At 45.3% G+C, this 12664-nt stretch overlaps 1 pseudogene; it reads right to left on the reverse strand.

Moving 5' to 3' along the window:
- Positions 1 to 3544: 3544 nt before the first annotated feature.
- Positions 3545 to 12664, reverse strand: part of LOC102270602 (solute carrier family 25 member 16 pseudogene) — a 51150-nt pseudogene continuing 42030 nt past the window's right edge.

The following is a 12664-nucleotide window of genomic DNA, read 5'->3' on the forward strand; positions in this document are numbered from 1 at the left end:
TCTTGAGGAATGAGAGAGCTGTATAGTGTACCTAGGAACATTACCTGCTATCCTGTGGCTAACTAGGTAGGAAGCACTGCCCAAGGTGCTCTACTGATTGGAGAAGATCTCTATGAACATGGAGAGAACTTGCTAGAAAAGTTCATACTACGTTCTGCGTGCTAGAGAAATTTGGAGGTCAGTCATTCTTAAACATGCTTACTGCTAGTGGTTGGAGATGGGGCGTTGGCAGGAAAGATGACCTGCTTGGCTTTGTTTCCTCAGCATCTTCACAGATAAAAGCTTCTTAGCTCTAACTCGGGATCTAGTGTTAGAGCAATTTTTTTTCTGGTGTAACAGGCCAGTAATGGTCACTTAGCTTTAAGTGAGATTTGTTATTTGTCTTCTGCTGAATGCTGTCAAATTTTAGTGATGGATCCTCTCATTTCTGCCATTTTCAGGAAGTTCTTTTGGCTGCCTTGGGTCTTCATTGCTGTTTGCAGGCTTTCTAATTGCAGTGAGCAGGCTTCTGACTGCAGTGGCTTCACTGTGAGTGATGTCAGCGTTGCTTTCCCAGGACCCACTGAGATGTGCACCCAGAGTACCTTAAAGCGGTCCCATGAACTGGCCAGTGGGGTTGGGCATGTGAGTTGGGAGACTGGGAGAAAATGTGGCTCACAGGGTGGCTTTGCTGTCCCTGTGAAGTAGAATTCCTTTTCTCTTTGAAATATGGGGGAGTTCTTGCTTAGTTGCTCACCTCCGTGTCTCCTCTGTCTGATCCAAGGGAAGAAGAGAAACTGGGTTAATGAGATGGAGAACAACTCACAGGACATATGTAGCTGTTTGGTTTTCAGCTTTGGTTTTCAGAGTAGTGCCCTCTCCAGTTTGTGTGGGATAAGCTCACCAACTCCAGCTGATGGCAGAAGCTTCCCTCAGCCTGGTTCAGGGGTACCACTTCTCCCAAGCTTGGTTCTGATTCAGGTCACCAAGGTAGTCTGACTCATGGTCCAGTTTTCAGTTGTTTCAGAACCAACTGGCAGAAGGGAGACAAAGGGCACACCAAACTCTGAGCTGGCATCTGAATTGCTGTTGTGTCATGACCTGTCAGCCTACTAGGATCTGACTCAAATCCCCTTGGAGAACAGACTTAATTGCCAAGTCTGGTCTGTTCAGAAGGTCTTAGGGTGTTGAACAGCTTCCTGTGCCAGTGTGTGGGTTGAAGATGGTGTTCACAGTTCAACTGCCCATGCTATATTCAGTTTTCAACTCTCCTGTCAGAATAAATCCATAAGAGAAGAGTCTATCTGAGGGGTTGTTTCAAGGAAACACTCTTGCTAAGGTCTTACAGACTTGGGTTTCTGCTGTAAGGGAGAAAGTAAGATTGGTGGGTTAAATTGAGGACAGTAATGCTATGGTTTTTCCAGTAGTCATGTATGGATGTGAGAGTTGGACTGTGAAGACAGCTGAGCGCCGAAGAATTGATGCTTTTGAACTGTGGTGTTGGAGAAGACTCTTGAGAGTCCCTTGGACTGCAAGGAGATCCAACCAGTCCATTCTAAAGGAGATCAGCCCTGGGTGTTCTTTGGAAGGAATGATGCTAAAGCTGAAACTCCAATACTTTGGCCACCTCATGCGAAGAGTTGACTCACTGGAAAAGCCTCTGATGGTGGGAGGGATTGGGGGCAGGAGGAGAAGGGGACGACAGAGGATGAGATGGCTGGATGGCATCACTGACTCGATGGATGTAAGTCTGAGTGAACTCTGGGAGATGGTAATGGACAGAGAGGCCTGGTGTGCTGCGATTCAAGGGGTTGCAAAGAGTCAGACACGACTGAGCGACTGAACTGAATGAAGTACTTGGAAGAATACTTTTGCTGTGGCCAAGTCTAGGCAGGAGGGATCACAGTGGCAAGATATCTGAAATACTCTTGGAAAGACTGCCCTGTTGTGGAAGAAGCAGGAAGGGCTGAGGGTCAAGAGGGACTTCCAAAATTTCTTCACATCTTGTATAATCAGGCGTTTTGTCTCCTCCTATTCACCCATTTTCTGATCTCACCCAAAGGTGCTTTGTCTTCAGGTCCAATTAGTCACAGTTATAGTCTGAATGTGCCCGGGAAGCCCCATGGCAGCTCCAACAGGGAGCTTGGTGCAGATTCAACATGCCAATACAATTTGTACCAATGTGTAGTAGATGTGTACCCAATCTACAATCACTTTGGTCATGACACATCTGACCAGACATGACATACCTGACCAGACAATGCCCAAGAATTCGATGGACAATCCAGGCCCTTGGATTTTTGTGGCATTCACAGCTCACCCACATGATTCCAAATGCTTTATAGGCTCTGGTGCCCACTGTTCTAAATCCATAAGAGGGTCAGAGGTTAGTAGCACATCATCAATATAATGGAGCAGTTTCACTGAAATTGGCTGCTTCCATTTTATTAAGTCTTCTGCAACCAGCCTGTGACATACAGTTGGGCTATGCAAGTACCCTTGGGGGAAGTATCTGGACCATCCATTGGTGTCCCTCCCAAGTGAATGCAAATGGATCTTCGCTCTCATCAGCTTTAGCTATAGAGAAAAAGACATTAGCTAAGTCTACCATGTAGTGATAAGTGCTCAATGCTGTGGTCAATAGGTCCATCAGGTCGTGAATCAATGGCACAGCAGCATGCATAGATGACACCACCTTATTCAGTTCTCTATAGTCTACAGTCGTTTACCACGAAACATCAGGCTTCCCAACAGGTCACACAGCAGGGTTAAGCGAACTATAAGTGGGTCGTACAATGCCCACTTTCACCAGCTCAGCAATGATGGCACCTATTTCTTCAGGGCCACTTGTAAATGATACTGACCCTCTGAGTGCCAGCAGTAACTGTGGTGGATGCTTGGCATATTTCCTCACAATGGCCTTCACCACACGCAGAGACAAAATTCCCCCACAGTGGTTTGCAACATTAGGCCTTGTAAAACATCTATTCCCCACAGTACGTTCTGGGATCGGGGACACAAACACAGCATACAACCACACAGGGAGTCATCCAATTTCCAAAGGCCAGGTCATAGCCTTTACCTTAACTGTGTGGTTACCATAGCCATCACTTCGTGCAGTAGGACTGGGAAACTCTTCTGGCTTGCCATAAATAAGGCTGCATATGGCAACAGTGTCAATGAGAGCCATTACTCTTTGTACATTAGCCGATGACCAGTGACTTGCAAGCTGTACGTGGGGCCTCTGGTCACTGCTCTGGCTCTTTGGGCAGGTACCTTTGCCTGAGCCCTACTCAGAGTGGAAAAGGGCATCTGGAGGAACATTCTTGGGTGCCATGTAATCTTCTGACTGAACCGCCTGTGTCTCTTGTGTGGGTGCTTCCCACTTTGGTACGTTGCTGTTCCTGTTTCTAGGAGCATAGCATTGGGCTGTTTATCAATTTTATTTGTCAACTCTGATGCCAGCAAACAGGCCCACATTTGCATTTGCATGGACCCAGATGGGGCCATTACCAGCTTGGCCCCTATTCGGGGTCTTCACACTTCTAATGCCCTTTGTCTGCCACTATCCTTCTACTTCTCCCAAGCTTGCAACGATCAAGGTCACCTCGTAGATGGTGTGGCCCACATAGGGCATAAGAATATGGTAAGGACCTGAAAAATGTGGATGGGCATTGTTGAAAATGGCGTCTCAATGCTGCCTGTAAAACGCTCGTCATTTGGGCCTTGAGTATTTAGGTTAACCATAGACTGTTTCATGCCCAGATCTCTCACAACTTGGGTTAACTTGGAAAAGTTATGCCACTTACTCAGTGTCTGGGAGTTCTCCTGCATTCGACCACAGAGTGCAGATGGCAGTGTAATCCATTCCACCAAGGTATGTGTGTGGTTAGGTGGCCCCTGCATGAATTGCCTAAGGTTCTGTAATCTTTGTCTCAGTGAGGGGTGAGTGATTACAAATGCCAACTGTTCTATCTCATCTCTGGAACAAACAATACCATCTACTCTTCTGTCCTAGAGTCACAATAGGCAAATTGCTAGGGGTCCTCCTTGCTTCTGCCAAAATTTATTACCCAAGTTGACTTGGGTAATCCTGGGTACTTGGTCAATATATTGTGTACTCAGTCACATTGGAGGCCCCTTGGGGCTGCCCACCCTGGGTCAAAGGCTGTTCATGTTTCACCTGCTGCTGCATGATTGTCTTTGCAAACAAGCAGGAACCCACAGTCTCATAACATTCATTGTTACCACCCCTTATTACCTCATTGTCTGAGGCACTGGTTTCATCCAGGTCACACATCTCTTGCTTCAGAGTATGTATACAATATTCTAGTTCTTCCTCCTGTCTCTGTAATTCACACACTTGCACAACATCACGGAGGACACTATCCGTATTAGCCTCCAGGGCAGACAGGGAAATCCACCCCATTGTGCCAGCAGCAGTATATATGCCAGTTTGTCTGGCAAATGGGAACTCACTGCATGTAATGCCTTTTCAAGGCTATCTGGTGACCCATCCACCACCTCCCAGTCTTCCACTGGGGCCACCGGGTACCACATATAATGTGGTGGGCACTGGCTTCCTCCATCCAATCATTGGAGCCTTAGGCTCCTCTATCTGCTGGGAATCTTGTCAGTTACACAAACTGTCTTGCTGATTGCTGAACTCAGGGTAGGCAAGGTTCAAGTGGGGAAGCTGAAAGGAAATACAAGGATTCATAGAAACTGCAGACATGCTTTATTCTTTAGTGGCTGATGTAGCTGCCAGGGATGTTTCAGGTGGTGCTTATATTGGTATACATGACCAAAAGTAGCAATTTGCCAAGCCATTACATCATGATGTGTATGTGCATTGCTATAGAAGGTCTCAGCTGTTACATAACCATGTTAAGTCATTGTTTACTGTGAGGCATGAACGAGATAACATGGGGCGAGAGAGCCTGACCATTGCCATCTGAGCCAACCATTATTTTTCTACAGAGGAGCAGGCTGAGAACACCTTCACATTTCATTATAACACCGGAGAAAGAAGAAGGACAAGGTGTGAGACAGCAGCATGGCTCTGCAGTAGAGTCTCAGCCATTCTAAGAGGGAGATGGGTGCAGGGATAGCCAGGAGAGGAAACTTGGGTTGGGTAGAAATGGTGACGCCCCAGTACTGCCCTGTGTTCAGTCTTTGGTTAATTGCTCCCCAGAAAGAATAACTCAGGCTTGATTTGCTACAGCAGATCCTGAAACATTGCAGCTGATTCCAATGTTCAAAGCAGGTTCTGCATTGAGGGGGGAGTTGAGTGGCATGTTCTCTTAACTGTAGAAGTTCATCCTTTGTTCTGTACACATACACTTCTCCATACTTATCTGGGAAGAAATTCCACAGTGTGTGGGCCCCTCTTCCTGAGAGGAGTGTGACAGGTGGGGTGATGAGCGGGCAGAACTCATCACAGCATAACAGCTTTATTGTTGGAACTACTCTCTAGGGTAACTGATACTTACCTCCTCCTCCACTGGCCATTCTCATTCCTCCCCCTCTGTTATCACCCCTACAGGTCATGGTGGTAAAGACTGAATCCCTCATGCCTGGAGGATCTGTTGTAATAGAAACCATTCTCTTTTCAGGCCAGGGTTTCCATAATTACCTACTTGGTTACAACTGGGCCTAGGGTATACAGAGAAATGTCCAATTAGATCACCTAAGTTAAATAGACATTATTCTTTGTCATCACTGTAATAGCAGCCTTACATCCTTATGATCAAAGTTGATGGCTCTTGTTGCCAAAATGGTGACTCTTTGTAGGCTGGCTCCTGGGAACAAAAGTACTCAGATTGCAGGTTATAGCTTGTATTTCAATGAATCCCATCCTGGGTCTCTTGGTAAGACTACATACCTTTTGTGATCAGTGATCTATAACCCTGCAGTTCTAGGAGTTGGAGGGATGAGAATTGAAGTCCCTCTGTGGGTCACTGGGAGTGATGGTAGGTCAGGTACTCCCTGGTTCTAGGACCCACTTAGTTGTCTTCTTGGAGACAAAGCACCATCTAGGCCTCTGATTTAGTGTCTGCACTGCTTCCTGGAGGAAGCACACACATCTATGTCACATCTATAGCACCACATCTATGCAGAGATGTGCTTTCGAGGTGGTAGACTTTGCTTTTTGTGCTTTATTCCAGTAGGATGTATTAACACTGAGGCCAGCAGCCTCTAAATGGTTCAATATGTGAAGTGACCAGTGGATCTCAGGAACTATCCCATGCTGTCTTTGCTTTGAATTGGGTCCTCTGGTTGTTAGCTGTGACATGTGCAGTTCTTTGATTCCATAAACACCAAGATGGGGTGCTGATGGAGCCTTCCTGGCTGAAAGGCAACCTCTTGCCTGGAACAGATGTTTATTACTGTGAGAGGCAACTTCTGGCCCTCTCTACATTGAAAGGTACTCAATGAAGTTGACTTGCCGCAGAGTGGCATTTTGGTACTCAAGGGATTAAGGAATGCTGACAATCTAGGGTTTCAGTATTGATGTCTATTGCTGGCAGGTTGGACGACCATAGGCAGTAGCGAGCCTGGCTCTAGTAAGAGAAGTGTGTAAACATATTCAGAGTGTGTCTCTGCTACTGTGACCACTTAATTCAAGCATGTGGTTCAACTCAAAGGCTGGCCAATGTCAGGTAGTAGCTACTGTACATTTTTGGCTATTTAGGACCTGTGGAACTTTTCTGGTGTTATTAACATGAGATAAAAGTATCTTCATTCTGCATGCTCTCTCCCACATGAATCCATATTCCTCTACCAATACCTGCTTGTCTCTGATCCTTCAGTTTTCCTTCTAAACTGGTAACCAGGCTGGTAGGCTATTGCCCATGTGTTATGTACATTCTCACCTCAGCCCCTTCATATGAAATAGGCCAAATGCACTGCTGGAAACCTTACCATTTGGGAGCCAGGACTAATACTTAACTGAACTTGTTGAAGTTGTCTAGTCATTCTCCAGTATTGATTTAGTTTATTCATGGGCCAGAGGGTAGAAGCGAACTGAGATATAAAGGCCACCAACACTTTTGCTTGATCCCTAAGCATAGCACTAATTTTGGCCATTTGTTGTTTAATCGCCAAGTCATGTCTGATTCTTTGTGACTTCATGGACTGTAGCATGACAAGCTCCCCTGTCCATCACCAACTCCCGGAGTTTGCTCAAACTCATGTCCATCGAGTCAGTGATGCCATCCAACCATCTCATCCTCTGTCACCTTCTTCTTCTGCCTTCAATCTTTCCCAGCATCAGGGTCTTTTCCAGTGAGTCGGCTGTTTGCATCGAGTGGCCCAAGTATTGTAGCTTCAACATCAGTCCTTCCAATGAATATTCAGGGTTGAGTTTCTTTAGGATTGACTGGTATGATTTCCTTGATGTCCAAAAGAGTCTCAAGAGTCTTCAGCACCACAGTTTGAAAACATCAGTTCTTTGGTAGTCTGCCTTCTTTATCGTCCACATATGGTCACATCCATACATGACTACTGGAAAGACTATATGGACCTTTGTTGGTAAAGTGATGTCTTTGCTTTCTAAAATGCTTAGTTTTGCATAGCTTTCTTGCCAAGAAGCAAGTATCTTCTAATTTCATGGCTGCAGTCACCATCTGCAGTGATTTAGAGCCCAAGAAGAGGAAATCTGTTACTGCTTCCACCTTTTTCCCATCTATTTGCCACGAAGTGATGGGACTGGATGCCATGATCTTAGTTTTTTTTTTTTGAAAATTGAGTTTTAAGCCAGATTTTTCACTCTCTTCTTTCACCTTCATCAAGAGGCTCTTTAATTTCTCTTTGCTTTCTGCTGTTAGAGTAGTAGTATCTGCATATCTGAGGTTGTTTATTTATCCCAGCAATCTTGATTCCAGCTGGTGATTCATCCAGATTAGCATTTTGAAAGATGTACTCTGCATATAAGTTAAATAAGCAGGGTGACAATAAACAGTCTTGTCATACTCCTTTCCCAATTTGGAACCAGTCAGTTGTCCCACGTACGGTTCTAACTGTTGCTTCTTGACCCGCATACAGGTTTCTCAGAAGACAAGTAAGGTGGTCTGGTATTCCCATATCTTTAAGAATTTTCCAGTTTGTTGTTATCCACAGAGTCAAAGGAAGTACCAGGAAGTGATATGCCAGGTAATCATAGAGCTGGTCATATTCACTGTTTTCAGACCCCAGCCTTCATAGATCTGGCAGTGTTAGGTTCAGATGTTTGTCCATTTAAATGTGATGTGACCTCATTCATTCTGGGAAGAGGGTGCAGCTGATGGACTCACTTAGCAACTTCAACACATTTTCAGTTCTCAATATATTCACAACTTTCTTCTGCCAGGTATCAAAGAAAATGGCTCATGCTTTCTACTGCAACATCATTGTGCACAAAACAGAAGCCCATAGAGGGTGCTGAGATGCAAAGGGACCAGGTGGTTGGCAGCACCATCTGCTTAGATGGAACTGCTGTGGAATATGTGGAAGCTTGTGAGAGGCAGGTGCTGTGTGTGTAAAACTTAGAGAAAGTACTGGCCAAAGTTAGGAGTGTGCGTTAGTTTGGGTTTTCTAGAAGCAGACCCTAGAGGGAGAATTCATGAAGGTTCAGGACACATAATGAGGCAAAACCCCATAAAGTGGTGAAGTAGAATGGGCAAGAGGAGGGAAAACGTGCTGTGATATCAAGCAGAGTCCCATAGATGGCAAACAGGCATATAGCAGAGGACCTCTGGAGACAGTACTGGTCATACCTCAGTTATTCCAATCAAGGGAAAGAACAAAGTATTGATACTGTCTCACTTGTACCTTTTGAACTAAAGCTTGTCACCAGGGTGACAGAAATCCCCAGGCCCTTGGGTTGTCTTTAGACAACCCATCTCTCCCATCCCCTCACAACAAAGACACAAGTCCTGGCTGCTGGCAGTCAAATCATCAGGCACTGTTAGGCCTGAATTTGGGATGAGGTATGGAAGGGAGGTATGGGCTGAGTGTTGACAGCTTCTGAAAGCATTTCTCTGAAGCCCGAAGCTAGAAAGGGAAACTCCTAGTCTGTTCATTCTCTAAATGACTAAATAAAGAAGTAGAGCTCCCAAACTAGAAGTGCCATGAGTGTTATGAATTTTAAATGAGATGAAATGTCATTTAGTTTGGACTCCTCAGAAAAAGATCTTGAAAGATTTGCACAGAAGTAATTATGGAAGTATTCCCAGGAGAAATCATCGAAGGAACAGGAGGCAAGGTAGGGGTTGGAATGTAAGCCAAGGACAGCTGATCTCAGGCAAAATCCTGTTCTCTGTGTTATCCACCTGGATCCCACGGGGGAGCGCTAGACTACAAGCTACATCAGTTGTGAGTTGGACCTTCAAAGTCATATTTCTGACAGTGATTAGTTTATATGCCCTTTATTTGGAGACTGGAAAGTGTAAATCCTCAGGGAGAGCTGGATCTTAGGGTGTATAGGCCAGGCAGGTGCAATAATCTAAGGCCAGTGTTCAGGAAGAAACATGGGCGCTGGCCTTGAAAGTCACATAAAAAGCAGAGCTGAGGGGATACAGAGAAATGATAGACAGGAACTTAGAGAGGTGTGGCCTTAACATGGTTCCCTTATAAGCCCGTGGTTAGAGGAGAAAAAAGACTAATAAGTGGGAGGTAAGATTCCTTGCCTCTGCTCCTTCACACAATGCCTTCCTACATGCCTGTCTTAGAAACCTGACCCCTCATGGTGCAGAGGCTTGCCTTTAGGTTTAATCATAAGCAATGCTTTCCAGGTAAACTCCTGAAGTCCCTTGCTCTGGTCTGAAGAGAACTAATTCACCATCTTCTTGAATGCTCTGAAATTTCAATCAGTTGCAGGCTGAGAATTTTCCAGAGAATCTCGTGTCAGGGCCACTGACACTAGAAAGTGGAAGCTGAGGCAGGTCATCATGGGAGAGAGGGAGACAACAGGCCAATATGGAAGCACTTCCTGTTGTTCAGTGCCCATCCTGGCACTGCTCCCTGGAGGGGACCAGAGTCTCAATACTGGCCTCTCACCTGTCGCTTCTGTTCTGAGGAGTCTAAGGAAGGCTTGTTAAAGCAGCATTCTAAACCTTGTGTTTTTTTTGGCCATACCAAGCAGCCTAGGGGATCTTAGTTCCCTGACCAAAGATCAATCCCACACCCTGTGTGGTGAAAGCACCCTGTCTTAGTCACCGGACTGCCAGGGAAGTCCCTAAGCCTTGCATGTTAATGATAGTTTGTGGACTTATTTGTGGAAGTCAGTTCTTTGTTCTACAAAACCTTTGGGTAATACTTTCTTTAAATTTCTGTACTATCTTCTGGCTTAGTGTTCCTGTTGAAGTGAAGTGACTTGGCTTTGTTGCTGAAGCGCCCAGAGGATTTTGTTCTACTTTGAAATGCACTACTCCCATGCGTTGCCATTATGAGTAAGTTTTCTTGAGATTTTTTTTTTTTTCCAACTGAGGGTAGGTGTCATGATGGTTTTGTCTAAGTGGTTGAAGTCATACCAAGCGGGGGAATAAAATGGGAGACCATGTAAAAATTTGTGCTTTTTCTTCTGATTTAACTTTTGTATGCCTTGCAGTGATAGACTGATATGCCAGATTAAAGGAATTACCGTACGACTTTGGTAATGTGGTAGTGAGGTGAGGAGAAGTGGTTCAGAGTCACATGACTAGGTATCAGGGTTTTGATAAATCCGTGTCTTGGGACTATGCTCTTCACAAGTGTGTCAGTGGTTTTTCTCCCCTGTAGGTGGGACATGATGGCTTGAGTGGGTTGGAGTTGGGTATTTTCCTTTTGGGTCAGTAAGTAAGGCTCTGATGTACTTGTTTCCATGAGGGCAGGCCTTGTTAAGAACAGTGTGCTCTGGCATGTTTTAAATGAATCTTCTGCCTCTCCCCCTGCCAGAAACAGGAAGGGGCGTGTCTTAGTTCCTAACTGTGGGGACCGCGTTGATCTCTGGGTAGTAAACCTCATGATACTGCAGGGCTTCCTACAGCTAGGTCCCCCTGTTTTTAACTCTCAGACTGGGTGCATTAAACTTCCAGAAACTGTCAACACCAGTGTAGATTATCCTCCCCACTGTGGTTTCCCCTTAACTCTCCTCTTACAACCTAGGATTCCCTGATTACCTGTTGTCTCCTCAGTCTAGGGGGCTGCAGTTTTCTCTGTCTTCCCTTCTCATGTGAATCCCAGAAGAACAAGGTGTTCTTTTGTTTGTTTTGATCTCCAACTTGTTAGGATAGAGTTGTGATGACCAAGCAAATATCTTTAGAAGTGGGAAGCGGAATCTCTTCTACCATTTCGAATACCACCTGGTTGCCCTTTACAACCAAAACAGTCAGATCTGCATCCACTGAAGAAGTTAAACCTTGGTATAGAAGGAATGTAAGAATGAAAAATGCTGTCTATTAAAACATCCGATTTTAAAAGTCAGAAGCTAATCTGGGCAGAACACTGTCTCTTATGAGGACTAAATGTTCTCTAGGACTAAATGTTCCTGTTCTCTCTGTTTGGGGACCTGAGAAGACTAGATCTGGGGAGCTCTGCTTTGAAGGCGTGTCCACACTGCGTGTAAAATTTGTGGCAGTACTGGTGAGATGAAGCATGTTAGAGCACTTTGTATCACAGCATGGTGGTGCAGGTTTTTGATTGCCTAGTGGTCAGGGAGAAGTTCTTCCCTAGTGGACAACAGGGCCCAAGGCCTTTGTGCAACTCTAGGCTCTGCCTTGACCAAGTACAGAGATTCCCTGGTACTAACACAGGGAGTGAGGGGCTGGAGTTGTCCTTGGCTATGAGCAGGATCTGTGTTATGGTTCTCTTCACTTGTGCCTGAGCTGTTTCCACTTACCAGCCCTTGAATGTAGTCCACACATTTATTTCTACTACTAGGACTCTTGGTATGGACATGGATCCACAGACACTAGAGCAGAACATGAAATGCATTTGTTGGCCTCTCCATAACTTTGATCTCATCTTCTCAATGCTTTAGAATCACCCCCATCATCTATGTATTTCTTTATCTCCAGATGTGAGCTACTGGAATAGGTCAGCATGGGTTGTATTTGGTATAAGTCAGAGACTTAGTGAGAATTTAGGACCACAGTCTCTGTCAGAGCCAGGTACCTAAAGCTGTAGGTTTGAGGGATGTATAAGGGACTTGTTTCTAGGGTCTTGAGCTAAGGTTAGGGGAAAACTGGAGATATCCTAGAAGTAAAATCCTAGGAGAAAATGGATGGGCAAAACCTCAGTGAAGGAAACTCCTATGAAGGAAGAAAGGAGCCTCAGAAGGCAGTAGAGCTCTCATCATGCAAGGAAGGAGGGAAGCTAGGTGGAGATAAAGCCTCAGACTTAATAAAGTTGTACAACAGGTTTGGGTAGGCTGATAGGGAATCTTTCAAAGTTGCCTGAGACTGGGGTCCTGTGTCTTGTAGAGATGGGCTTGCCTTAGTTTCCCTACCACAGGGCATGGACTGGACCCATCAATTACCCTGCCCATTGTAGGAGATCTGAGCGGTCTCCAGAGTTTTCTGTGGTCTCCAGAGCTGTTCCCTGTTTCTACCATGGAGGCCCTTTCAGTGTGGACATGAATCTAGGCAATGGAGCATGACATGAAGTGCAAGAAGCCTAGAAAATGGGCTGGCGATATTTGGGTCCCCAAAAGAGGGTATAAAAACCA

This window comes from Bos mutus, chromosome 6 (genome assembly GCF_027580195.1).
Source record: "Bos mutus isolate GX-2022 chromosome 6, NWIPB_WYAK_1.1, whole genome shotgun sequence".
Classification (NCBI taxonomy): Eukaryota; Metazoa; Chordata; class Mammalia; order Artiodactyla; family Bovidae; genus Bos; species Bos mutus.